The 25,298-nt window shown below is 44.8% G+C and overlaps 2 non-coding genes across 2 annotated transcripts; one reads left to right on the top strand and one right to left on the bottom strand.

The window, feature by feature from the left end:
* Positions 1-5,215: 5,215 nt before the first annotated feature.
* Positions 5,216-5,330, top strand: LOC136752087 (U5 spliceosomal RNA). Its single transcript, XR_010817254.1, has one exon. It is a non-coding gene; the product is annotated as a U5 spliceosomal RNA (small nuclear RNA).
* Positions 5,331-17,362: 12,032 nt separating this feature from the next.
* Positions 17,363-17,477, bottom strand: LOC136751949 (U5 spliceosomal RNA). Its single transcript, XR_010817133.1, has one exon. It is a non-coding gene; the product is annotated as a U5 spliceosomal RNA (small nuclear RNA).
* Positions 17,478-25,298: the final 7,821 nt, after the last annotated feature.

Below are 25,298 nucleotides of genomic sequence, written 5' to 3'. Positions count from 1 at the left end.
CAGCTGAGGGAGAGCATGTCCCTGCTGGAGGTGGAGCTGATGGAGCTAAAAGAGCTGGTGCTGGCCATGCTCACAACCTCCAACACCACAGAGCAGCTAACAGACCAGCTCAACAGAGTCCAACACGAGCACAAGGTCATAGTGAGGGAGCTGAGGGAGGAGGTGAGGGAGCTGCAGCTGGACAGGGAGGCCATGAGGAGGGAGCTGACGGCCCTGAGAGAGGAACTGCAACGCAGAGACAAGACAGTGCAGAGCCTGAAGGAGCAGCTATACAAATTCACTGCCCACAACAACTAGCCCTCAAGATACCCAGCAGTGCACAATGTGCAGAGCCCTCCCACCCCAATGACATCCAGACATACTGACTCTCACACAACACACCACTCACACACTGCACCCAACACACACACACAACTCGGCCCGAACACACAGAATGCACCCAGCACACACACACACCCTGAGCACAACACACACAGTGCACCCAATACACACACACACCCTGACTCAGACACACACACTGCACCCAGCACTCACACACACCCTGAGCCCGAAACCACTCACATAACCTGCGCACCCCACACACAGGCCGAATCAAACACAGATGAGCCCCCCTCACGCAGAAAGACTACCATGATGAAGAACACTGAAGTAGCCCTGCTGATAGACTCAAATGGCAAACTCATAAATGAGAGGCGGCTCTTCCCTGATGGCAAGATCTCCAAGGTCTGGTGTCCGACCACAGAGAGGGCCATTCAGCAGCTGTCCGAGGAGAGCCTCGGCTCCCCCAGCCATATTATTATACACACAGGCACAAACGACCTGAGGACCCAGCAGGACAAGGTGGCCAGCTCCATCTCCACCCTGCTGCCCAGGAAGGACTTCCACCCCAACACCATCCACATGATCAACGCTGAGATCTCTCGGGGATGTGCTCTGATGCCAAATGTGCACCTGGCACACCACCCCACTCTTGGGGCCCACAGCTTGTTTGACCACGTCCATCTCCACAAACAAGCAGTGAGCGTCTTCGCAAAGACACTCAAAGACATCGCCCTGGGCCGAAACCCAGACAGCCCCCCACATGGCCACAGAAGGTTCTCCAGCACCCACACCACCCAGAACAACCCCGAGCCAATCAGGAGAGCGGCCCCTGGGAGCCCCCGCCCTCCACCTGCACACCACCTTCCCCAGCCTGGACACCGCAGACCCCAGCCTGGATACGCCTGACCACAGGACAGCAGACCCAGAATGGAGCCCATCCAGAACATGCACAGAACAGCCCAGCAGCACAGCCAGCGCAACTACGCAGCAGCGGTCAGCAGAGTAGCCGACACCGACACCGGGGAGCTGCAGGAGATCCGACACCTGCTCAACCTCATCTGCACCCGACTGATAAGATTAGTAACTGTGCATAACAAAGAAACCACTGCAGGAGGTGACTAGCTATTACCACATCCGAAAATCACCCCTGTATAAATGTAGTTATATACTGATATATATGGACATATTTTCTAAAAATTATGTAGATATATGGATGCTTACATATATGTGTATATATGTAGATATATGTGTGTATGCGTATGTATATAGGAGTGTAAGTCAGGAGTTTTTTTTTTTGTTTATTTTCTAATTTATTAGTTTCCTATTTTTTCATATCACCAGTATTAATATTTATTTATTTGTTTACTTTCCACCTCACACATTTCCAGATATATCTCATTCCAATATAAATTGCTTAATTAGAGTAGAAAGAAATGCGATCCCTATCTATCACCATGTGGAACATCCAGGGCCTGGGCTCCTCAGTGTTCGGGCTGAAGAGCACAGACCCGGAGTTCAGACAGAGAGTGAGAGACAAGGATGTCATCATCCTGCAAGAGACATGGTGTCGGGCAGATGTGTCCAGTCACTGTCCCTCAGGCTACAGAGAGGTCATAGTGCCCTCCCTGAAGAAGCCCTCCGTCAGACATGGCAGGGACTCCGAGGGCATAATAATCTGGTACAAAGCAGAGCTCAGTGACTCCATACAGTCCATCAAAACAGCAGTCACACATATGGCTTAAAATAAGCAAAGAATAATTTCTCCCCAAACCGATGTGTTCCTGTGTGCTGTGTATGTTCCCCCCTCAGAATCCCCATATCACAATAAGGAGATCTTCCCCAACCTCCAGACTGAGGTCTGCCACTTCCAGGTCCAGGGAAGTGTGCTGATCTGTGGGGACCTGAACGCCCGGACAGGCAGCCTGCCTGACTTCACCAGCACACAGGGAGACAGCCACATATTCGGCCACACCCCCTTAAACACCCCCATCAGCTCCCTCAGACACAGCCACGACAGGGGAGTGAATAAAAACGAGCAAAAATTACTGCAGCTCTGTCAGGGACTGGGCCTGTATATCGTGAATGGCAGGATCCGGGGAGACTCTCTGGGAAGATACACCTACAGCTCAGCTCTTGGCAGCAGCACGGTAGACTATGCCATCACAGACCTAGACCCCTTCTCTCTCAGTGCATTCACCTCTATCAGACCACAGCCAAATCACTGTGTTCCTGAAGAGGACAGAGCACAGCAGCAGCGCTCACACACAGCCCAGCAAGCTGTACAGCCTCAGACACTCCTACAGATGGGCTCCAGACAGCACACAAGAGTACCAGAAAGCAATTGGCAATCAAGACATCCAATCACTAATACACACCTTTCTGGTCACCCCAAATCAACATAGTAAAGAAGGAATACATCTGGCTATAAAATACTTAAAACATATATTTGAAAAAGCAGCTTTACAGTCAAAATTGAAAATTAAAAAGAACATCCCAACAAAATACAAAGAGGAGAATTGGTTTGACAAGGAGTGCAATACAATAAGGAAGGAACTGAGGAACGAAGGAACACTTAGATCAAAAAGAACAACACACCCGAAAGCAACTGACAATAATCGAAGAGTCCATTAACACAAATAGATTCTGGGAAAACTGGAAAAAATGTAATAAATTAAAACCATTCAAAATTGAGATATTTGGAAAAACCACTTTGAAAAACTTTATGAAAACATTCACCACACTGAGAAATCAGCTCAGCATGACATCAGTGTGAGACTAAAAAGAATGGAATTGGCATTTAAAGACACCCAGAATCCCCTGGACCCTGAGAGTTTTTTATTGATCCTGCAAAATAAGTGTTTAGGGAACATTTGTAACTTAAAGTTAGGGTTAGTGTTAGGGTTAGGGTTATGAATATAATTGATATATAGAATTGTTAAGAAGTGTAAATGTTTACATTACATTTTCATGGATTGTATGCAAGTTTCAGTTCTATATTCGGTTTGGAAACCGTTTTTTTTTCTATTTGTGTATATGAAAGTTATACATCTATACAATATCTTCACTATTAAAGATAAACGCATTATTATTTTTGGCATTGTTAAAGCACATTGGTATTACCTATGTGTATCTTTAAAAGCTTAAAATTCCTAAAGGTTCTTTATTGATCTTGCAAAATAAGCTTTTAGGGAACATTTGTAACATAGAGTTAGGGTTAGCCACTGGGTAAGGGTTACATCTTAAACAAGGGTTACACAAGTGCCGGAATGAGGTCAAGGACTCTGCTGTTTTGACTTCAGTGGTGGAATGACCTGCCCACCAAAGTCAAAACCGCAGAGTCCTTGACCTCATTCCGGCGCTTACTCAAGACGCATCTCTTCCGACCGCACTTGTAATATTAGTCCTCTATCCCTGCTAGATAACACTTCAGCTTATTATGCTCCTCTCGTTCTTGAATGTTTTCCTCCTTGCTCCCTTTCCTGTAGCCCTAGTCTGTAACCCTACATCTTGACAGCACTTAGCTTTCACCGTCCAGGATGTAGGAAGTCTTTTACTGTACTTGTGTAAATTGTAATTGGAATTTTTAAAATGTATTTTGAATTGCGATATTTTTTTGCTAAGTTGAATTTGTAATGATTGATGCCTTGTACTTCTCTGTATTTTTGCACTTATGTTGTAAGTCGCCCTGGATAAGGGCGTCTGCCAAGAAATAAAAATAATCAAATAATAATCTTCAACAGTAAGTTTATTCATGTTAATTTTTCTCTTCAATGTTAAAGAACAGAATTAACCAGCTCACCACAAAGGAACATGGTAGGTGCTATTGCAACATGGATTACACAAATACATTGAAATCCAAGTTTGCAGTGGTCCTTGGGCCATTGCGTGGTGATCCAGATCACTTCAGCACGAATTTTGAAGTGGTCTGGACTACAACTCCAGGGACTACTGTGCAGTGGTCCAGACCTCAGAAACTGTATGCATATGAACACTGAAGTAGGCATCATAACTGTAGCCAATACTTTGTGGTTAAAATACTTAATTTAATCCCTGTATTGTACGGAATAATAATAATAACTCTAAAACATAAGAGAAGGGCCTGAGAATAAATACAATACACAATAGACTAGAACCCTTTGAATATAATAATATGAACATCTTCATGATTAGTATAATTGTAGTTTGGATGATATATTAATGCATGTTGATAACATATTTTACAGAAAATGGGATTTAGGAATTGTGTCAAAGAACTAAAAGAATTGTCTTAGGGACCACTGCTCCCTTTTTCCAGACCAATGTGTAGCCCACTTTTCTTTTAAATTATGTTTAAAACAAAATTGAGGAAGCAGTGGTTACTTCTGAATCAAACATATTGACCCCCTCATTCAATCTGTAAATCCTGCAGCAAACATTGGAATATGCATAGATATTTGCACAGACTAGTATAAATGTCCCTAATAAATAACCAAGTACCATTTTTGTTGTTTCAAATGTGCCCAACATCTTACCAGTATATGTGCTTTTAGTATGTCACCAACATTCCTTAATTCGTTTTACAAATGTTCCCTGTTTGTTATGAATGTTCCCTAAGCATGTGACGAATGTTCCATAGTTTATATTACAGATGTGCCCTAGCACTTCTCTCTCTCTCTCTCTCTCTCTCTCTCCCTCTCTCTCTCTCTCTCTCTCTCTCTCTCTCTCTCTCTCTCAATTCAGTGCATTTGTATTGTCAAAGCAATTGGACATGCAAACATACATACATACATACATATGGAAAATAAACAACATCATTATAAATCACAATAAGATGTAATAAAGTACAGAAAAACAAAATGTAATAAAATGTGATCTTTAATACACAGAAATATGAATGGCTGGTCGGAAGCGTCTTGGACTCGGGTTCCTCTTCATTACTTATAACGCTATTGCCTTTTGTTTAAGCTTTCCATGGAGGGGAACGTGGATGAGTTTGTACCATTCTTGGGAGGCTCTGCCTTGTTGGGGCGGAGCTGTGATCCAGGTGAACAGCAGATCGGGCATAGGTGGGCATGTGGGCGGAGGAGGAGGAAGGCCGGTCAAGCAAATAAGCTTGCTAAGGTACGCAGCAGCAGCAAACAGCCCCCCCATCCAGCCAGCCAGGCAGTCTGGCTGGCAGTGACTGAGTGGTTGACAGACGGCAAGCAACGGAATGCACGTGCTCTGTGATGTCATAGCAGTCAGCTCAGAGAGAGGTTCGTGATGTCATCGCTGAGCTGGCTGGCTCTGTGTGTCTTGCTGGCTGTGTGTATGTGTGTGAGTGTGAGAGAGAGAGATTTTTTGATTTTTAACAACTTTATTTTACTAAAAAAAACAATTAAAACAAACTAGAAACACATAAAAGACATGAAAAAAACTCCCGACATAAAAACACAACCTATTCTAAAAACGCTCAATAAAAACCACTACACACGTGCTACCTATAAAATATTCAAGTGAATTAAACCAGTTGGTTTAAATGTCCTAAGTCAATGGCACAGAGGGCCGCCCCGACCCCCCACATCTGCAGAAAAGTGTCCAGGTCTCCCGTCAGGTTGTAGAAATTGTAATCCAGTCGCACTCTGGAGCTTACGAGAGACCAGAAGAGGGAGAGTGCACACTGTTGCTGCACCCGCTAAGTCTGACTTCTCCTACTGCTCAGGATAGACAGCTTAGCCTGCCCCACTAGAAAGTTTGCTAACTGACAAACATGTCTGTGGCGCTGCATGTACTGGACTCCCAAAATAAACACAGAGCGTGAGAAAAGGAGGCCCAGCTGCTTGAACAGGCTCTCCAGTGCAGTGAACAGCAGCTCTAATCTAGGGCAGTGACAGAAACAGTGAAAAAGTGTCTCTCTCTCCCCGCAGTAGGGGCAGGTGTCGCTCACTCTGGGGTCCAGTGTATGTGCAAAAGAGTTTGTTGCGATGACGCCATGCAGAAGCCATGCAGAAGCGGGGGCTTGTTCAGGCTCCTCCAGGCCGGGCAGGCATCTTCCCCCAGAGCCAGGTGCTCCCTCCAGGGGGTGTCAGGGAGGGGCTGCAGCTGCTGATGGTGCAGCTCCCTCACACTGAGCTGATTGAGCTCCTGACGCTGAGTTGTGAAAACAGACACACTACAGAGACTGTGAGGCGACAGAAGGCGGCCTGATGAGCTAGGGCGGACTGAGAGACACAGACAAACAAGGGGAAAGATGGTGTCAGGGTCCTTGGGCCAGCAGTGCTGCGTGAGAGCCTGGAAAAGCCGTTCCACAGCGCCTATGGGAAGGGCGTTCTGTACTGCCCTGAGAAATCTGGTTACGACTCTCAGTGACCTCATACCCAGCCTGGCAGCCAGGCTGTCGGCACCAACCCACTGTCCCCTGTTAAAATCCAACAAATCCCTCAGCCGGATCACGTCGACCTTAAGCAGGACTGACTTGAGGCTACTGGAGAGCAGGAGTGGACAGCTAAAACCGGGGTTATACAGCAGTGGCTCCTCTAACAGCCAATACAGACTGCTGCCCCCCAGCTCCCTACCCAGGGAGAAGCGCTGCCACACCTCTAAAACAGTACAATAAAAAACAGGCAGGGACGGAAGTATATTGGGACGTGTCTTATGTAAAAACATGTGTCTGTCATAACAAGTGTCCAGGGCGGGAGACACTGGGGATCTGGAGGGTACAGGAGCCTCTGAGTTGCCTGCAGCCGAAAGGCACTCAGCCTGCTTAACAGATCTACCAACCCCTGTCCCCCCTCCTGGAGCGGCAGGTACAGCACTGCTTTGCGCACCCAGTGCAGCCCGTCCCAGAAGAAATCCAGGAGCAGGGTCTGTATCTGGGACACCAGGGCCTGTGGGGGGTCCAGACATGCATAAGTGTGCCAGAGCATGGAGGCCAACAAGATATTAATAACAATTGCTCTCCCCCTAAAGGAGAGCTGGGGCAGCAGCCAGTGCCATGCCCTCAACCGGCCCTGTACCCTCTCCAGCAGGCCAGCCCAGTTCTCCTGCGTCTCCCCCAAAGTCACACCCAGCACCCGAGGGCCTGAGAGAGACCACTGCAGCCCCGCAGGGAGGGCAGGGGGTGCAGAAACCTCCCACACCCGAACCTGATGAGCGCTGCTCTTGCCCCAGTTGACCCTGGCTGAGGAGGCCCTGCTGAACTCCTCCAGACACTCCCACAATGACCTGGACGTCTCACTGGCCAGACTGTGTGTCTCAGCAGCATAGGTCGACACCCTTGGGTGACAAAGGATGTCCAAAACTCTGAGAAAAACTCCACAGTGAGCCCATCCAGCCCCGGTGCCCAGCCCTTATTGAGCTCTTGCATTGCGCAGGTCAGCTCTGTCAGATTTAGAAGGGCCTCCAGCCCCTTGATCCCATCCTATGGGAACTTAGGCAGACCCTACAGAAACTGCTGCTGCTGCTCCAGGCTGCCCGGCTCTGCGGAGTACAGCTCCCTATAGAACTGGGCGGCATGACTACACATCTCTTGCACATCCTGCAGCACGCGGCCCTCAGCCGTCCTCAGGCAGAGCATAACCCTGCTCTGCTGCCGCCTGCATTCCAACCCAAAGAAGAACTTGATGGGCGCATCCATCTGTGTCAGGCTCTGGAACTGCGAGCGCACCATTGCTCCTCGAGCCCGCGTCCTTAGCAGCTCTGACAATGCCTGCTGCATAGCTTTGAGGTCCTCTAATGCCCCTGAATCTCCAGAGTCCAAGGCTCGGTGGAGCACCTAAATCTCTCCTTCTAACTCCTTCTTAGATTCATTCAAGCTGTCAGTCCTATGCTCAGTGTACTTCTGGCAGAAGAGCCTGGTCTGAACCTTGCCAATGTCCCACCACTGTCTCAGGGAGGCAAACCTAGGGCGCTCTGATCTCTGCCAAAAGAAAAGAAAAGAATTACAAAAAATCCTGTCCTGCAGCAAGCTATTATTGAAAAGCCAGTAGGCACTGCGCAGCCGGACAGGAGGCAGGGTGACACTCACAGTGATGAGACAGTGGTCAGTGGTCAGGTGGGGGTGATATGGAAGCCACCGAACAGATTGACATGATGTCTAAAGGTATAAAATCTATCCAGCCTGGCTTGCGACATAATGCTAGAACCCGGCCTCACCCAGGTGTACTGTTTCACCTTTGGGTTGGCATTCCTCCTGACATCGACCAGATTGTGCAACTGTGTATTACCTTCCAGCTGTTTTGCCGACTGTGGACTGGGCTCCAAATGATTCCTATCTAATCTATAGTCCACAGTACAGTTCCAATCACCCCCCCAAAACCAGGATCTCCTCAGCCCCACAGTCTGCTAGCGCTTTGCTGAGCACCGAATACACTGACAGTCTGTCTCTCACAGCATTGGGGGCATAGATATTAATAAACACTGTAGCATTATGTTGGGTGTATTTTTATAAGAGCATTTTAGCTCCGAGCTGAAGCACTGACCTCTCCCCCCAAAGTTATCAGATTTTCATAACTCATCAGCTTGGAACTGGTTTACATCAAAGTGACAGTTTTGGGGAGGATGGCACCACAAATAGGCCAAATAGATTGGAATCCTGCTGTGGGATGTCTGGAGAAGTGGGCCTGTAGGTAATATAACTCTTTGAACTGGAAATCCAATCTCACAAACTCAAGAACCAATCACCTATTGATCTGACAGGCGTATACAGAACAGCACACGGTCTCTCTCTCTCTCTCTCTCTCTCTCTCTCTCTCTTTCTCTCACCTGAACCAGAAACTCGCTGCCACAGCTCAACCTGAACCAGAACCAGAAACCAACTAAGTCTTTGCCGGCAACAGAAGAGTTAAATTGGGAGAAGGAGATTGAGCCGTACGAGGAATTCTTTTAAAGGACTTTATCAAATAAAGAATTTTACAGACTGCGCTGCCCGCCTGTGCCCACCTGATCAGTGGAGTTTTTACAGCTGGACACGTCGACTGTATACGAAAGTGTCAGTCATTTAAATAGCTACTGAGTCTTAAGAAACTCGATCCTTGGAACGAACAGGGCCCTGCTTTCCTCAAAGACTTTGTCTTCAAGTAACTATTTTGGAAACCCTGCATACAAAGAAGATTTTGTGCACAACCTTGGAGCCTTCAAACCACTGGAAAATCGGTTTGGAAAAGACTCTACATTCGAGAAACCCCAACTTCCAGGTGCATCAATTGAGTGAAAGTTCTTGGACAAAGCCGAACCGGACTGCCTTTGTTCCAAACCACACGGACCTCGTGCCGTGTGCTGTTATCTGAGCCCGAAGCCAGAGAGGCCTCTCTGCGACGAAGTTCAGATAAGTTTAACAGTTTGGAGTTCATGATTCATGACATTTGAGAAATAAATTAGAAATGTTAATCTGTGATTCATAACTCTAGAATGTGTAATAACATTTAGTTTTCTTCAATATAAATGTGTGTTGCATTAAACTGTTTTGTTGATAATTTTAGAAATAAAATCTGTCAACGCCGAGAAATATCTTCTCATTCCTGTTTAACTGTTTAGTCTGAAATTGACACAAGTTAATAGACACCAGATTATAGGTGGCCCTGCCTATCCTTAATCATTGAATAATAATCAGTTAAGGGAAATTGTGGTAACAAGTAATGATAGGATCTTTCTCGGCACCTACGTAAATGAGACTGATATATATATAACGAGAAGTTACCTGACATAAATACTATCCTGTGTAGTTATTTAATGTCTGACTAACAATACTAATGAGAGACTCGCCTTCGTCTTACTAACCGGTATTGTGGTCAATGTGTTTATAACCTTTTTTGTTTAACCATTTGTGTGATATCATATGCGATCACATGGTCTTTGATTTGGTCAAGGAAGTGATTTGTCTTTGAGTTGTTGATCTAGAGATGAATGTTAATTAGTTTTGCCCTTTTGTATAATTATTGCAATTTGTAGCCGAAACCGAAGCACACCGGAGCCACGGAGCACAGACGGAACAGAGTCGGATTAGCTATCAAAGATAATAACTAATAACACAAATAGACACAGACAATAATAACAACGGTGGTGACAGCACAGCCGTGATGCCAAATAACCAAGCAATAATAATTGTTAATAAACAATTGTAAGAGAATTTTGAATTTTCGTTTTTTCAGTCAATCTAAATAAATAGTTGAACTGAAAACTCATAGGTCAATTGGTTTCTCTTTTAAGATTCTTTTTAGAGGGAAGATGTGGTCAAGTCACAGATGTGCAATAATCATTTATTTTGACAAAAATAGGAAACTAATATCATTCAATTATATTACTGAAAATAAGTAATTTTAAGCTTCTGTTGGATTACAGTAAGAAACAGATAATACCCATTTTCTTCTTTCTCCTCACAGTACAGCTTATAGGCCAGTCTGGTCAGGCAGGAAGCAGTGTGTCTCTCTCTCTCTGTCCTCTCCAGCTCAGTCTTATCGTTGCAGGATGAAGAAGTTAAGAGAACTCAAATTCTCATTGTTTTCCATTTTATAAGGTTTCCTTCCATCCAATAGCATTTTGCCACCACCATGACGTGTCTTATGCTAAAGTAATCTAGAAGTGGGGGGTCATTTTGAATTTGGCTAAGAGCCAATCAGAGGACAGGTCCCTTTTGGTCTCTGGTCATAAAGATAGGGTTACCAGGGCTACCAGGAGATATCAGGGGCTACCAGATGAAAGGGAGGAGGTCTGTTTCCTCTACCAAACCAGATGGTATAGAATTTCCCATTGAAAAATACATTCTAACAAATAATATCTTACAGTACAAAACAGGGATTAAATTAAGAATTTTAACCACAAAGTATTGGCTACAGTTATGATGCCTACTTCACTGTTCATATGCACACAGTTTCTGAGGTCTGGACCACTGCACAGTAGTCCCTGGAGTTGTAGTCCAGACCACTGCAGAATTCATGCTGAAGTGATCTGGATCACCACGCAATGGCCCAAGGACCACTGCAAACTTGGATTTCAATGTTTTTGTGTAATCCATGTTGCAATAGCACCTACCATGTTCCTTTGTGGTGAGCTGGTTAATTCTGTTCTATAACATTGAAGAGAAAAATTAACATGAATAAACTTACTGTTGAAGATTATTATTTGATTATTTTTATTTCTTGGCAGATGCCCTTATCCAGGGCAACTTACAACATAAGTGCAAAAATACAGAGAAGTACAAGGCATCAATCATTACAAATTCAACTTAGCAAAAAAATATCGCAATTCAAAATACATTTTAAAAATTCCAATTACAATTTACACAAGTACAGTAAAAGACTTCCTACATCCTGGACGGTGAAAGCTAAGTGCTGTCAAGATGTAGGGTTACAGACTAGGGCTACGGGAAAGGGAGCAAGGAGGAAAACATTCAAGAACGAGAGGAGCATAATAAGCTGAAGTGCAATCTTGCCGGGATAGAGGACTAATATTACAAGTGCGGTCGGAAGAGATGCGTCTTGAGTAAGCGCCGGAATGAGGTCAAGGACTCTGCTGTTTTGACTTTGGTGGGCAGGTCATTCCACCACCGAAGTCAAAACAGCAGAGTCCTTGACCTCATTCCGGCACTTGTGTAACCCTTGTGTCAGATGTAACCCTTACCCAGTGGCTAACCCTAACTCTATGTTACAAATGTTCCCTAAAAGCTTATTTTGCAAGATCAATAAAGAACCTTTAGGAATTTTAAGCTTTTAAAGATACACATAGGTAATACCAATGTGCTTTAACAATGCCAAAATTAATAATGCGTTTATCTTTAGTAGTGAAGATATTGTATAGATGTATATCTTTCATATACACAAATAGAAAAAAAACGGTTTCCAAACTGAATATAGAACTGAAACTTTCAGACAGTCCATGAAAAATGGAATGTAAACATTTACACTTCTTAACAATTCTATATATCAATTATATTCATAACCCTAACCCTAACACTAACCCTAACTTTAAGTTACAAATCTTCCCTAAACACTTATTTTGCAGGATCAATAAAAAACTGTCAGGATTTTTTAAACTTTTACTGACACACATAGTTAATGGCAATGTGTTATAACTTTACCGAAAATAATAATCCGTATATCTTTAATTGTTTTGACGTTATTAAGATATAATGCATCTTTCACATAGGGAACATTTGTAACATGATAGGAAAAGCAAACAAATGATGTAACTGAAAATATTCAATATTACAGCATACAATTTGTCAGGCTTCATAAATATGGAATTTATGACATACTCTGTAAAAATCAAGCAAACAGCATTTGTTGTTCATGAGAAAAAAAATAATAATCAAAGCTATCAGAATAAAGTGTTACTGACATTTTATTGACCCTACCACTGCATAGGACACATCGGTAACATGAACGCTACTGAATGGCACATACATTGAAAACTACGGAGAATTGAGACAAATCCATTTTACACTTCATAATTTATCTTAAAACGTTTCCAACCAAGGCAAAACCCACTTGAAATACTTTCATTCACATTTTTGCTAAACAAAAAGAGAGATTGTTACATATGTTCCCTATGATGCATCTACAGAACGAGAGAGAGAGAGAGAAGTCACTGAATGTATGAGCTCCTATCCACACAGCAATACCAACAGAGGCCAGCCAAACATACAACCCCCCCGCACTGGAGCACACGTACCACGATGCCGCAGCACCGGCCAGCCCCCCATCACCCAGCCTCCCCCCACGAGCACCAGGTACAGCGCCCATCAGAAGCCGCTCAGCTATGCCGCAGCCCTGACCCAGGCCGCCACTCCGGCCCCCACCGAGCTGGGGGAGATCAAGCACCTGCTCAGCCTCCTCTGCTCCAGACTGCTGAGCTGAGCCAGAGAACTCGGGTAGGGACGGACAACCCCACTTGTAAATTAAAAATAAATACCTGTGTACATACAATGTAACCATACTTAACATAAAACTAATAATTATTATATTTGAAATTCTAGTTTAAACAAAACCTTCGATTAAAAAGTTGTATTGTTGATAGGCATTTTATTCCACCAAGTACAATGTTAGCTAAAATGAGCTCATTTACAGTCAGCTGCTGGAACATTCAGGGCCTGAACTCCTCGCCTTTCGGACTAAAGAGCACAGACCCTGAATTCATTAAAAGCATTAAAGAATTAGATATCATAGTTCTGTTGGAGACATGGTGCCGTGCAGAGGTGCCCACACACTGCCCCCTGGGCTACAGGGAGGTTATTGTGCCCTCAATTAAACTGAGCACAGTGCGGTGTGGCAGGGACTCTGGGGGGATCATAGTGTGGTACAAAGAGGAGCTGGCGAACCACATCAGCCCAGTCAAACAGGGCCCAACGCACACATGGCTTCAAATTAAGAAGGGAATAGCCCAGTGTGAGAACCATATATACCTTTGTACAGCGTATACCCCCACCTCTGAATCCCCCTATTACAATGGGGAATTTTTTAACACCCTCCACACAGAGATTGGCCATTTCCAGGCCCAGGGGAATGTGCTGCTCTGTGGGGATTTCAATGCCCGGATAGGCACCGAGCCCAACTTCATCGGCACACAGGGAAACAGCCATGTGTTCGGTCAGGCCCCTCTGTACCTCACCCCCACCACAACCCAGAGGAACATCCCCGACGGGGTTTAATGGCAGGATCAGAGGGGACTCTTTAGGGAGGTTCACGTATTGCTCAGCTCTTGGGACTAATGTAGTCGACTACGCCCTCACTGACATGGACCCCTCCTTCATCAGTGCATTCACTGTCAGGCAGCAAACCCCCCGTCAGACCACAACCAAATCACAGTGTTCCTGAAAAGAAGAAGTCAGGCCAGCAACACACAGACACAGCCCAGTAAGCTGTACAACCTTAATCAAACATACAGATGGGCTCCAAACAGCACAGAGGAATTTAACCAAGCAATCAGTTCTACAGAAATAACAGACATCATCAACACTTTCCTCAGCTCACAGTACCAGCCTGACGTGACAGGACTAAATCTGGCCATAAATGATATCAATCAAATATTTCAAATTGCAGCCACAATGGCAAATCTTAAAAAGACAAAGAAAAAGATCAACCAGAATCATACACACACACAGACATGGTTTGATGATGAGTGTAAATCAATAAGAAACAAATTTAAGGCACCTATCCAATCAAAAACATCATCAACCACAAGACACAGAACTATGCCAACAGTACTGTGAGACCCTTAAACACTACAAACACACCCTTAAAAATAAAAAACAGAAACACACAAACAAAACACTCAAAGACATAGAGAAATCTGTTGACCAAAACCAGTTCTGGGAAATGTGGAACAATTTAAATTCAACAAAACAACAAGAATTGGCAATACGAAACGGAACCATTTGGAAAAAATACTTTGAAAACCTTTATAAAGATATCCAACAAAATGATCTGACACACAAACAAATTGAAACCAGGGAAAAACTGAAATTACTCGAACAATCAATTAAAAATAATCAAAACCAAAATGACGCTCCAATCACCCTACAGGAACTATCTAAAAAGCTCCAGGCACTTCCACCCAGAAAAGCCTGCAGCCCGGACAGCATCAGCACTGAAATGCTCAAACACAGCAGCGCACAACTGCAGGAGGCTGTGCTTAAATTGTTCAACATGGTCCTCAGAACTGGTTACTTCCCTGACATCTGGAAGCAGGGGCTGATCACCCCAATCTATAAGAGTGGAGACAAATTCGACCCTAACAACTACCGGGGCATCTGTGTTAGCAGTAACCTGGGGAAGGTGTTCTGCAGTATCATCAATGCCCGGATACTGGCCTTCCTTACCGAGCACAGTGTCCTGAGTAAGAGTCAGATTGGCTTCCTCCCAAATCACCGCACTACAGATCATATTTACACCCTACACACCCTCATAGACAAACACGTCCACCAAAAAAGTAAAGGCAAAATCTTTGCCTATTTTATTGATTTCAAAATGGCATTCGATTCCATTTGGCACGAGGGACTTTATTACAGAATTCTTCAAAGCGGTGTAGGGGGTAAAGTCTATGATATTATAAAATCAATGTACACCGAAAACAAATGTGCAGTAAAAATTGGCAACAAAAGAACAGAATTCTTCACTCAGGGGCGGGGAGTGAGGCAGGGCTGCAGTCTGAGCCCAACACTGTTCAACATCTACATCAATGAGTTGGCAACGGTGTTGGAGCAGTCTGATGCCCCTGGCCTCACCCTAAATGACACAGAAGTCAAATTCCTGCTCTATGCGGATGACCTAGTCTTGCTGTCGTCAACAGAACAGGGGCTTCAGCAAAACCTGGCACTGCTAGAGCAGTACTGTTAGTCCTGGGCCCTGGCAGTAAACATGAAGAAGACAAAGATCATGATTTTCCAAAAAAAAATTCCTCAGGGAAACAAATACCACTTCACGCTAGGCAACACTACCCTAGAACACACCTCACACTACACTTACCTGGGCCTGACTATTAGTGCGTCAGGGGGCTTTAACCTGGCAGTGAAGGCACTCAAAGACAAAGCGAGAAGAGCTTTCTACGCAATCAGATTGTGAATGGGATATTAATGTTATAGAATCTTCTTCTGTCTCAAACTAATTGACAGTGTGATCCAGCCCATTGCGCTGTACGGTAATGAAGTATAGGGTCCACTCAGTCAACAGGACTACACTAGGTGGGACAAACATCCAATAGAGACCCTGCATGCTGAACTCTATAAAAACATACTGCAGGTGCACAGGAGCACACCAAACCACGCATGCAGGGCAGAATTAGGCCGCTTCCCAACCCTCATTAATATAAAGAAAAGAACACTGAAATTCTGGATGCACCTGAAGAAAAGTGAGTCAGACTCACTCCAGTACAAGGCCCTCCAAACCCAAGAGCTCAGCCCTGAAAAGAGTCCACTGAGTCAGCTGGCCCTGAAGCTCACGGCACTGACCCCCGCTAATACTGCGAACAGAGACCAGCTTCAGGTCAGCACTGCTTACCTGCCCCCAATCAGAGTCAACCAAATCATAAAGATAACCAAAACCTCCTATCTGGAACATTGGAACAATTAAACCAAATCCCAAAGTAAACTGGATTGCTATCGGGCCCTAAACAGAGAATACACCCTGGCAGAATATCTCTTCACTGTCAGAGATATGAAGCAGAGATGGATCCTGACCAAGACCACAGCCTGGCCATAGAGACGGGCCGACACAGGTAGAGCTGGCTGCCCAGAGAGGAGCGGCGCTGTGGTCACTGCGACACAGGAGAGGTCGAGACAGAGATGCACTTCCTCCTCCGATGCAATAAATATGCCAAATTAAGGGACACGTTCTATAATAAATTCATAAATATTATAAAATCATTCTCTGAATTGATGAATGAAAAAAAAAAAAGCTATCCTCCTGGGGGAGGGACACACAGCCCCCCTGGCCGCCCAATATGTAGCCGCCTGCCACAGCCTGAGGGGCTCACTGTGAAAACATGACATACATGAGCACCAGCTGTAACCTGATAACTATAAAGCAAATGTACATGTCTATTAAGATTTAATTTATAAATTATAATGTTACTGTTTCATTTTTTTTGTTTCTTTTTTCCTACCTTTTATTATTTTTCAATGTATGTATATATCAACTGCTTTGGCAACACTACGAATCTGTTTGTCCTGCCAATAAAGCAACCTTGAATTGAATTGAATTGAATTGAGAGACAGAGAGAGACAGACAGACAGACAGACACTAACACAGCCACCCGCCCACTCACACACACACATACACACACACTCTATCTCTCTCTCTCACACACACACACACACATACACACAACCAGCAAGACACACAGAGCCAGCCAGCTCATCGATGACATCACAAATCTGAGCTGACTGCTATGACATCACAGAGCACGTGCATTCCATTGCTTGCCATCTGTCAACCACTCAGTCACTGCCAGCCAGACTGCCTGGCTGGCTGGATGGGGGGGCTGTTTGCTGCTGCTGTGTACCTTAGCAAGCTTATTTGCTTGACCGGCCTTCCTCCTCCTCTACCCACATGCCCACCTATGCCCGATCTACTGTTCACCTGGATCACAGCTCCGCCCCAACAAGGCAGAGCCTCCCAAGAATGGTACAAACTCATCCACGTTCCCCTCCATGGAAAGCTTTAGCAAAAGGCAAAAGCATTATAAGTAATGAAGAGGAACCCGAGTCCAAGACGCTTCCGACCAGCCATACATATTTGTGTGTATTAAAGATCACATTTTATTACATTTTGTTTTTCTGTACATTATTACATCTTATTGTGATTTATAATTGTATTGTTTATTTTCCATATATATGTATGTATGTATGTATGTATGTTTGCATGTCCAATTGCTTTCACAATACAAATGCACTGAATTGAGAGAGAGAGAGAGATTGAGAGAGAGAGAGAATTGTGTGCAAATATCTATGCATATTCCAATGTTTGCTGCAGGACTTACAGATTGAGTGAGGGGGTCAATATGTTTGATTCAGAACTAACCACTGCTTCCTCAATTTTGTATTTGAGTAGAAGTGAAGAAACACAGCAATAATAATCAGCCCCGAGGCGACTGTGTTTCTAAACCCTATTTAACATCACAATCAAACTCATTCCACGTCTACACACAGCACAGATACATTGTAAAAACCAAACAAAAAACACGAAATCACATGTAGAAAACCAGAAACGAACATACAAGTATACGAATATGCAAAGATCAGCCTTTTATTTGTATTTATTTGTATTGATGCATTAAGGGAATTACACCGATTTGGTATTTCAGACACTTTCACTGTATTGACTAAAATACAGGATTAGTTCACATGCATTCGTCACCATGCACACAGTTCACATTTTCATTCATTTTGTGGCGTATCTTTACTTTTATTCTTATTTAAAAAACAATTGGCTAGCCTATTGATAACGGATGCGACTGTTTTGTTGGTTTTTGCGGCACAATTGTGGGCAGATCAATAAACTGTTGGACCATCTCAGGTGATGTTAATGCTTTGATGGGATATTGTGCTTATTGATGAAGTCTGTGATGAAGGTCTAAAATTACTGTTGCATTGTCCCTGTTGCCAGACACACAGCAATGCTCCTATGTTTTGAAAGTCACCCTGGATAAGAGCGACTGCTAACAAATACATAATAATAATAATAATAATAATAATAATAATAATAATAATAATAATAATAATAATAATAATAATAATAATACATTGTCAGAACTGCTGGCGTGTGATCGCTCGCAAAGCACATCAGTGTAACAGATCTTACTGTGTATTTGATCTTCTCTTACTGTAGAATATGTATGTTTTGTGTAACTCGCCCTGTGCTAAGAAAATGAATTTATTCATGCGCAAACCAACCCGGGACACATGACTCGTAGGGGCACTGGATTCAGCGTGACACCGGACCAGATAATGACCATTTCATTAACAAACAACATATCTGTCCAATCTACACTCACCTAAAGGATTATAAGGAACACCATACTAATACTGTGTTTGACCCCCTTTCGCCTTCAGAACTGCCTTAATTCTACGTGGCATTGATTCAACAAGGTGCTGAAAGCATTCTTTAGAAATGTTGGCCCATATTGATAGGATAGCATCTTGCAGTTGATGGAGATTTGTGGGATGCACATCCAGGGCACATCCAGGGGGTGCTAAATGTCCTCTATGTAAATTTGATAGTCAACTCAGTCTAATTTACATGGGAACATTTGTGTTGCCCAAAATGGTGCATTATGGAAGTTGAATGCAGTTTCTGTGTTTTTTTTTCCCTCTCTACATAATGGAAAACCTGCATAATTTCTTATTCCAGACTCTTCTCTTTACATAAAATAATTGCTTATTTACAATAATTAGAACAGAAATAACTATTTAGAAGAAATATTGCTTTTTAAATAATTATGTAATAACATACTGTAAATATATAATTATCAATTATAAAATTTGGTAAATGTTAAATAGAAGATTTAATGTAAAGGTTTTTAAATGTCCTCTTTACTTAAAGAGGAAACCGATATGAATGTGTGCAGCGCATACTCTTGATAGTCTAGTATAGGAGCGTACAGTACACCAGACTGACGGATAACAGTAATGGCTGTTATGTTTTTTGATTGGATAACAGAATTTATTTAAATATAAGCAGTGGACAGTTCCTTTGTAGCCACTGGTAGCCTCTGGTAGCCCCTGGTAACCTTGTCTGTATGTCCAGAAGACCAATAGGGACCTGTCCTCTTATCGGTTCCTAGCCAAATTCGAAGGGACCCCAACTTCATAATTACATTATAATAAAGCACACAAGTCATGGTGGTGGCAAAATGCTATTGGTTGGAAGGAAACCTTATAAAAGGGAAAACAAAGAGAATTTGAGTTCTCTTAACTTCTTCATCCTGCAACGAGACACAAGACAGAGCTGGAGAGGAGAGAGAGAGAGAGAGAAACACTGCTTCCTGCCTGACCAGACTGACCAGATAAGCTGTACTGTGAGGAGAAAGAAGAAAATGGGTATTATCTGTTTCTTACTGTAATCCAGCAGAAGCTTAATATTACTTATTTTCAGTACTATAATTGAATGATATTAGTTTCCTATTTTTGTCAAAATAAATGATTATTGCACATCTGTGACTTGACCACATCTTCCCTCTAAAAAGAATCTTAAAAGAGAAACCAATTGACGTATGAGTTTTCAGTTCAACTATTTATTTAGATTGACTGAAAAAACGAGCATTGCTTATTGTTTATTAACAATTATTATTGCTCGGTTATTTGGCTTCACGGCTGTGCTGTCACCACCGTTGTTATTATTGTCTGTGTCTATTTGTGTTATTAGTTATTATCTTTGATAGTTAATCCGACTCTGTTCCGTCCGCGCTCCGGGGCTCCGGTGTGCTTCCGTTTCGGCTACAAATTGCACACTTTCAAAATAATAGTTCTGTTTATTGTAGCGTAAGGTACACTTATAAATTTCAATTCAAGAAGTGAATTTATAGTATCACCTTATCACGAATCCTGGAATCTTGTAGAACACAATTTCTGTAATAATTGGACGCAGACTCCAATTCCAAAGATATAAATTGTCAAATTTATTCAAAAACAAAGACTAAATGTAGCACTACACTAATTATACAAAAGGGCAAAACTAATTAACATTCATCTCTAGATCAACAACTCAAAGACAAATCACTTCCTTGACCAAATCAAAGACCATGTGATCGCATATGATATCACACAAATGGTTAAACAAAAAAGGTTATAAACACATTGAACACAATACCGGTTAGTAAGACGAAGGTGAGTCTCTCATTAGTATTGTTAGTCAGACATTAAATAACTACGCAGGATAATATTTATGTCAGGTAACTTCTCGTTATGTATATATCAGTCTCATTTACGTAGGTGCCGAGAAAGATCCTATCATTACTTGTTACCACAATTTCCCTTAACTGATTATTATTCAATGATTAAGGATAGGCAGGGCCACCTATAATCTGGTGTCTATTAACTTGTGTCAATTTCAGACTAAACAGTTAAACAGGAATGAGAAGATATTTCTCGGCGTTGACAGATTTTATTTCTAAAATTATCAACAAAACAGTTTAATGCAACACACATTTATATTGAAGAAAACTAAATGATATTACACATTCTAGAGTTATGAATCACAGATTAACATTTCTAATTTATTTCTCAAATGTCATGAATCATGAACTCCAAACTGTTAAACTTATCTGAACTTCGTCGCAGAGAGGCCTCTCTGGCTTCGGGCTCAGATAACAGCACACGGCACGAGGTCCGTGTGGTTTGGAACAAAGGCAGTCCGGTTCGGCTTTGTCCAAGAACTTCCACTCAGTCGATGCACCTGGAAGTTGGGGTTTCTCGAATGTAGAGTCTTTTCCAAACCGATTTTCCACTGGTTTGAAGGCTCCAAGGTTGTGCACAAAATCTTCTTTGTAAGCAGAGTTTCCACCATAGTTACTTGAAGACAAAGTCTTTGAGGAAAGCAGGGCCCTGTTCGTTCCAAGGATCGAGTTTCTTAAGACTCAGTAGCTATTTAAATGACTGACACTTTCGTATACAGTCGACTTAGTCAATTGTCCAGCTGTAAAAACTCCACTGATCAGGTGGGCACAGGCTGGCAGCGCAGTCTGTAAAATTCTTTATTTGATAAAGTCCTTTAAAAGAATTCTTCGTACGGCTCAATCTCCTTCTCCCAGTTTAACTCTTCTGTTGCTGGCAAAGACTTAGTTGGTTTCTGGTTCTGGTTCTGGCAACAGAGCTACAGGTTGAGCTGTGGCAGCGAGTTTCTGGTTCAGGTGAGAGAGAGAGAGAGAGAGAGAGAGAGAGAGAGAGAGAGAGAGAGAGAGAGAGAGAGAGAGACCGTGTGCTGTTCTGTATACGCCTGTCAGATCAATAGGTGATTGGTTCTTGAGTTTGTGAGATTGGATTTCCAGTTCAAAGAGTTATGTTACCTACAGGCCCACTTCTCCAGACATCCCACAGCAGGATTCCAAACTATTTGGCCTAATTGTGGTGCCATCCTCCCCAAAACTGTCACTTTGATGTAAACCAGTTCCAAGCTGATGAGTTATGAAAATCTGATAACTTTGGGGGGAGAGGTCAGTGCTTCAGCTCAGAGCTAAAATGCTCTTATAAAAATACACCCAACATAATGCTACAGTGTTTATTAATATCTATGCCCCCAATGCTGTGAGAGACAGACTGTCAGTGTTTTCGGTGCTCAGCAAAGCGCTAGCAGACTATGGGGCTGAGGAGATCCTGGTTTTGGGGGGGTGATTGGAACTGTACTGTGGACTATAGATTAGATAGCAATCATTTGGAGCCCAGTCCACAGTCGGCAAAACAGCTGGAAGGTAATACACAGTTGCACAATCTGGTCGATGTCAGGAGGAATGCCAACCCAAAGGTGAAACAGTACACCTGGGTGAGGCCGGGTTCCAACATTATGTCGCTAGCCAGGCTGGTAGATTTTATACCTTTAGACATCATGTCAATCTGATCGGTGGCTGCCATATCACCCCCACCTGACCATTGACCACTGTCTCATCACTGTGAGTGTCACCCTGCCTCCTGTCCGGCTGCGCAGTGCCTACTGGCTTTTCAATAATAGCTTGCTGCAGGACAGGATTTTTTGTAACTCTTTTCTTTTCTTTTGGCAGAGATGGAGATCAGAGCGCCCTAGGTTTGCCTCCCTGAGACAGTGGTGGGACATTGGCAAGGTTCAGACCAGGCTCTTCTGCCAGAAGTACACTGAGCATAGGACTGACAGCTTGAATGAATCTATGAAGGAGTTAGAAGGAGAGATTCAGGTGCTCCACCGAGCCTTGGACTCTGGAGATTCAGGGGCATTAGAGGACCTCAAAGCTATGCAGCAGGCATTGTCAGAGCTGCTAAGGAAGCGGGCTCGAGGAGCAATGGTGCGCTCGCAGTTCCAGAGCCTGACACAGATGGATGCGCCCATCAAGTTCTTCTTTGGGATAGAATGCAGGCGGCAGCAGAGCAGGGTGATGCTCTGCCAGAGGACGGCTGAGGGCCGTGTGCTGCAGGATGGGCAAGAGATGCGTAGTCATGCCGCCCAGTTCTATAGGGAGCTGTACTCCGCAGAGCCGGGCAGCCTGGAGCAACAGCAGCAGTTTCTGCAGTGTCTGCCTAAGTTCCCACAGGATGGGGTCAAGGTGCTGGAGGACCTACTAACTCTGGCAGAGCTGACCTGCGCAATGCAAGAGCTCAATAAGGGCTGGGCACCGGGGCTGGATGGGCTCACTGTGGAGTTTTTCTCAGAGTTTTGGACTGAGCTGGGCCCGGACCTGCTCTCAGTGCAGCAGGAGGGCCTGTGAGCTGGGCTGCTGCCCATTAGCTGTCGTAGAGCTATTCTGACCCTGCTGCCCAAGAAGGGGAATCTGTCCTCCATTGTGAACATGAGGCCAGTGGCGCTGCTGTGTCAGGACAATAAGATCCTGTCTATGGCTCTGGCTAAGCGGCTCAGAGACATCATGCCGGCCGCAGTGCCTGTTTTAGGTGCTGAGAGCAGTTGGTGTCGGCCCGCGGTTCGTAGAATTTATTCAGCTGCTGTACTGTCGTGTCTTTAGTGTGCTGAAGATCAATGGTGGCCTGAGTGAGCATATCCAAATCCATCGAGACATCAGACAGGGCTGCAGTCTGTCAGGGATGCTATACTCCCTTTCTATCGAGCCCCTGCTGCACAGGCTGAGGCAGTTGCTAGCCGGGCTGTCCATCCCTTGTCACCCAGAGCAGGCGGTCAGGGTGTCGGCTTATGCTGCTGAGATACACAGTCTGGCCAGCGAGACGTCCAGGTCATTGTGGGAGTGTCTGGAGGAGTTCAGCAGGGCCTCCTCAGCCAGGGTCAACTGGGGCAAGAGCACCGCTTATCTGGTTGGGGTGTGGGAGGTTTTTGCACCCCCTGCCCTCCCTGCGGGGCTGCAGTGGTCTCTCTCAAGCCCTCGGGTGCTGGGTGTGACTTTGGGGGAGACGCAGGAGAACTGGGCTGGCCTGCTGGAGAGGGTACAGGGCCGGTTGAGGGCATGGCGCTGGCTGCTGCCCCAGCTCTCCATTAGGGGGTGAGCAATTGTTATTAATATCTTGGTGGCCTCCATGCTCTGGCACACTTATGCATGTCTGGACCCCCCACCGGCCCTGGTGTCCCAGATACAGACCCTGCTCCTGGATTTCTTCTGGGACGGGCTGCACTGGGTGCGCAAAGCAGTGCTGTACCTGCCGCTCCAGGAGGGGGGACAGGGGTTGGTTGATCTGTTAAGCAGGCTGAGTGCGTTTCGGCTGCAGGCAGCTCAGAGGCTCCTGTACCCTCCAGATCCCCAGTGTCTCCCGCTCTGGACACTTGTAATGACAGACACATGTTTTTACTTAAGACACCTCCCCATATACTTCCTTCCCTGCCTGTTTTTTATAGTACTGTTTTAGAGGTGTGGCAGCGCTTCTCCCTGGGTAGGGAGCTGGGGGGCAGCTGTCTGTATTGGCTGTTAGAGGAGCCACTGCTGTATAACCCCGGTTTTAGCTGTCCACTCCTGCTCTCCAGCAGCCTCAGGTCAGTCCTGCTTAAGGTCGACGTGATCCGGCTGAGGGATTTGTTGGATTTTAACAGGGGACAGTGGGTTGGTGCCGACAGCCTGGCTGCCAGGCTGGGTATGAGGTCACTGAGAGTCGTAACCAGATTTCTCTGGGCAGTACAGAATGCCCTTCCCATAGGCGCTGTGGAGCGGCTTTTCAAGGCTCTCACGCAGCACTGCTGGCCCAAGGACCCTGACACCGTCTTTCCCCTTGTTTGTCTGTGTCTCTCAGTCCCCCCTAGCTCATCAGGCCGCCTTCTGTCGCCTCACAGTCTCTGTAGTGTGTCTGTCTCCACAGCTCAGCATCAGCAGCTCTATCAGCTCAGTGTGAGGGAGCTGCACCATCAGCAGCTGCAGCCCCTCCCTGACACCCCCTGGAGGGAGCACCTGGCTCTGGGGGAAGATGCCTGCCCGGCCTGGAGGAGCCTGAACAAGCCCCCGCTTCTGCATGGCTTCTGCATGGCGTCATCGCAACAAACTCTTTTGCACATACACTGGACCCCCGAGTGAGCGACACCTGCCCCCACTGCGGGGAGAGAGAGACACTTTTTCACTGTTTCTGCCACTGCCCTAGATTAGAGCTGCTGTTTACTGCACTGGAGAGCCTGTTCAAGCAGCTGGGCCTCCTATTCTCACGCACTGTGTTTATTTTGTGAGTCCAGTACAAGCAGCGCCACAGACATGTTTGTCAGTTAGCAAACTTTCTAGTGGGGCAGGCTAAGCTGGCTATCCTGAGCAGTAGGAGAATTCAGACTTAGCGCGTGCAGCAACAGTGTGCACTCTCCCTCTTCTGGTCTCTCGTAAGTTTCAGAGTGCGACTGGATTACAATTTCTACAGCCTGACGGGAGACCTGGACACTTTTCTGCAGATGTGGGGTGTCGGGGCTGCCCTC

The sequence above is a fragment of the Amia ocellicauda genome, chromosome 6, assembly GCF_036373705.1.
Source record: "Amia ocellicauda isolate fAmiCal2 chromosome 6, fAmiCal2.hap1, whole genome shotgun sequence".
In the NCBI taxonomy this organism is placed as follows: domain Eukaryota; kingdom Metazoa; phylum Chordata; class Actinopteri; order Amiiformes; family Amiidae; genus Amia; species Amia ocellicauda.
This window is presented reverse-complemented; position numbering and strand designations above follow the sequence as displayed.